The 4,240-nt window shown below is 52.1% G+C and overlaps 1 pseudogene; it reads left to right on the top strand.

Moving 5' to 3' along the window:
* Positions 1-2,815: 2,815 nt before the first annotated feature.
* On the top strand, positions 2,816-3,844 carry LOC107544872 (tubulin beta-2A chain pseudogene; annotated as a pseudogene).
* The last annotated feature ends 396 nt before the right edge of the window (positions 3,845-4,240 follow it).

Here is a 4,240-nt window from a genome sequence, read left to right on the forward strand (position 1 = left end):
CCTGGTATATTTCTTCCTGACCAGCCTCCATTGGTTTCACATAAGAAAACAGGTTTCATTGATAGCTTAGGGGCAATTAAGTAAAGAGTGGAAGAGCTGTTCTTTCTAAAAAACCCTCAGTAAAATATGGTGTGGGGCACACATATGACCACTTTGGAATGGTAGCTCAAAAGAGGAAGGAGGCATTTCCTCCGCCTACTCCATGTGAGCCATCCTGTGCTGGGGTCTGAGGCATGGGGGTGCCAGAAGGAGCAGGGGAGGGAGCTGTGCAGATGCAGCGCCACCCCGTGGCCGCCTGGAGAGAACAGACTAGTTTTCAGGCAGGTAAAAACAATCCCTGGGAACTAGAAATGCATGAGGGGCATTTTACTGGAGGCTAAAGTCCTGCATGAACAGCAGGGAGATTGGAGCCAGTGACATTTGGGTTATTGTTAAAGTGACTCCATGTGTAACTATATGCTGGTGCCTGGGGCAACTCAGGTTACTGTTGCTTTTGAGTGAATTTGCATTTTATGTCTCACACTATCTACATATATTAGAACAGGATAGTGGCAATATAGCAGGAGCAAGTCATTCTCTAGGCAGTGCTTATCTGACTTCAGGGACCTCTGCCATAACTCTGTGGCCCATAAGTTGGGAACCACTGAGACGGGATATTGAAAAACTGAGTGCACGTGAAATCATTAGCTCAGTGCCAAAGGGGAGTGGGCTCTTTAAAGGAATCCTGGGGTGAGTTCTCACCATACCTAAGGAACATCCTTTTACTCCTACTCAAGATCCCCAATGTAACAAATCAACTTCTCTTTTCCCATAATAAGTCCCCATTGTAATGTGAGCCCTGTTTCCTGCAGCTCTGGTCAGGGCATTCCTACTGGCAAACAGAATGCCTGATTTTGCTTCCACATCTTTGTTTCGGTTTTTCTGCCTCTCTGCAATGCCACCTCTGCCCCTTCCATAATCTAAAGCCTAACATCTTTCAATACCCTTCTTACCACCCTCTGCTGCAAGTCCTTTTAGCCAGCTTGGACCTAGAGTGACTTTCCCTTTTGTAAAATCCCGAAGCTCTTACACTTGGTGTCACACATTGATGTGGTCTCCGTTTCGGGGATGTCATTTCATGTTCTCAGCTAGACTGATTCTGACCTCGGTGATGCTTAATGTCTTCAAAGCTCCTTGAAGGCAGACACCAGACACACAATAGTGTAATAATGTTTAAGGAACTTGCTGCTTGATGAGAAAACTTAAACCCAAGTGCTTTGTTTTGTTTTCAAATGTGGATCTTCATCTATTGGATCTGCTTCAAATGGATTTAAAAAATCTTCTCTTTTTCATACACACACCACACACACACCCACACCCACACCCACACCCACGGAGTGCTGGATACGTGGCAGGCACATCCCTCGTTGGCAGAGAGTGGAGACAACACCTGGTTCTCTGGAGCTGTGAGCTGTGACAAACGGGCAGCCCATGCTCTCTGGACAGGACTCTCATGACCCACCACCCTGGCTTTGAAGATGCCTGCTTTCTCAGGTGTGGTGGCCACGTTGTCCTCTGCCTTCTTACCAGTGCCATGAAGACCTATGCTGAATGCTTAACTGAGGCTGGACACAGGTATAGGGACATAGTCTTCTACTGAGAGTGGAGCTGTATTCCTGTGAAAAGTATGCCCACCAATGTGGAAAATCAAGTCCGTTGCTCATCAAAATGGAGCTAATCTGCCTGGATCTGAGATTAAGACCCCAGAGCACCAGGATTGGGTCTCCCCACATTCTGGGACCTGGCGCACTGCTTAGGAAACGCTTGCTCGATGAGTGAACGCTCAGCTCGGCTTCCTCTTGTTCCGCTGTGTGTTGACTTTTTCTATGTGAACGTGTTTTCCTGACCTCTGGGTTAAGAATAGTTATTTAACACACACAGGCCAATGGGCAAACTGCTAACTGGTAAGAAAAGTTCAGGGGCTCTAATATCTTGGGAGGATTTATATCAATTACTTAACTGCCTGAATATCAAGTTCCTTCATATTAGCTTTATAATAAGGCGAGCTGGGTCTCACATTTATCCCAGGAAGACAGACTTATCCAAATCATCTATATTTTAGTAGGCAGCACCACATTTCAGGCCTCAGAAACACATTTTAAATAATTCTTGCCATACCATAGATTTTAAGTATCATTAAAAAGCCATTTTATTACTTTTAAAAATATGGGCACAATATATTTTATGAAACCTATAACACATCTATGAAAAATTGATTATTTTTTCCACAGGGATATGTTCAAAGGATTTTCATTCTGCTCACCAAATGAAAAATCCAGCATGCGTCCTGTCCTCTATCTATCGACTCCCTCCCGTGAGTATAATCACCATGTTCCCAAACAAAGAGCAATGGGTTACTCTGTTTGAGTAGCCAAATAATTTCCTGTGGTGGGAAAAGGGGTTGGTACACTCTAAGCTAGGAAGTGTGGATTTCCCTTTCAAATGCTTTATTTTCCTGCTCTCTGCCTCCTTTCAGTCAGCCCCATGTAAACAGGGTCGGAATATAGAGTGAGGGCTGGTGATCGAGCACGTGATAGCAGTAGGAGGTCATTACAGGGCCCAAGGGAGATGTAAAAGCTTTGCGAGCAAAGATGAGAATTGTTCTATTCTTTAGTTAGGATTTTTTTTTTTCTTTTTCAAATGAAAAATATGTGCCAGTGTCCCCGCTTGTTTTCCTCTTGGAGTTCTCTGGCCCTCGTTGCTGCAAGCTGGTTAATGGCAGAGGCTGCCTTCCCGGCCAGCATTCGCTCCTTCCCCATTCCTTAGGCTCAGAACCATGGCCGGGGGATGCGGCAACCAGATTGGCGCCAAGCTTTGGGAGGTCTGGGAGGTCATCAGTGATGAGCATGGGATCAACCCCACTGGCAATTGCTGTGGACACAGTGACTTGCTCCTGGAGAGAATCAATGTGCACTACAACTGAGCTGCTAGTAACAAGTTTGTGCTTCAGGCTACCCTGGTGGATCTGGAGCTGGGCACTCTAGACTCAATCAGGTCTAGACCATTGATTGGGCCAGATCTTCAGGCCCGACAACTTCATGTTTGGCCAGAGTGGGGCCGGTAACATCTGGGCAAAGGGCCACTACACAGAGGGAGCTGAATTGGTAGATTGGGTCCTGGCTGTGGTGCTTCGGAAGGAGTCAGACAGCTGTGACCGTCTGCAGGCCTTCCAGCTGGCCCGGTTGCTGTGGGGTGGCACCGGGTCCAGGATGGCACCTTGCTTATTAGCAAGATCCGGAAGGAGTATCCAGGCTGCATCATTAACACCCTCAGCGTGATGTCCTCGCCTAAGGTGTCCCGCAGGGTGTCTGAGCCCTGCAAGGCCACCCTCTCCGCCTACCAGCTGGTGGAAAATACAGATGAAAGCTACCCCAGCGACCACGAGGCCCTGCGTGACCTTGGCTATCGCACCCTGGAACTGACCAGCCCCGTGGAGACCTCAGCCCCCTGGCGCCGGCCCCTGAGCGGGGTCACCACCTGCCCGCGCCTCGCGGGCCAGCTGAGCGCAGACGCGCCAGGCGGCCCTGAACGGGCGCCTTCCCCGCCCGCCCTGCGCGCCCCTGACCCGCCGGGCAGCCGGCGGTGCCCGCGCTCACCCAGCACATGTCCGACCCTGAGAACGTGATGGCCACTTGCCACCCGCGCCAGGGCCGCTGCCTGCGGCGGCCGCTGTGTCCCGGGGCCGCAGGTCCACGGAGGCGGCGCGCGAGCGGGGGCTCCCCACGCGAGCAAGCACAGCAGCCACTCGGCGCAGTGGGTCCCCAGCTCGGCGAAGACGCCCGCGCGACGTCCCGCCCGGGCCTGAGGACGTCCCGCCTTCATGGGCCGCAGCTCGCCCGGGAGCTGCCCGGCGCCAGGCCTCCCCGCGCGGGCCCGCGGCGCGGGCGCGGTCCGCGGGGCCACCGAGGCCGGAGCAGCACCGGCGACCCGTGTCCGCGACGAGGGTAGGGACCTCTCAGCTGCACCCAGCCCCCTTAGCGAGCCTGGGGACGGACCGCGGAGGTAGGGGCCTGGGTTTCACAGGGCAAGTCTGCGATTCACAAGCAGATGGCAAAGCGCAGACGTTTGGTAAACACGTTCCTACTGGACCACCCAGCGCAGAGGGGCGCGGGGCAGGAGCACACAGAAGTTGGAGGGTCCCTCCTGTCTGCAACACTTCGCTTCTGCTGTGCTAAGGTGATAGCTCCCTTCCTTTAAGCAG

The sequence above is a fragment of the Miniopterus natalensis genome, chromosome 12, assembly GCF_054644295.1.
Source record: "Miniopterus natalensis isolate mMinNat1 chromosome 12, mMinNat1.hap1, whole genome shotgun sequence".
NCBI lineage: Eukaryota > Metazoa > Chordata > Mammalia > Chiroptera > Miniopteridae > Miniopterus > Miniopterus natalensis.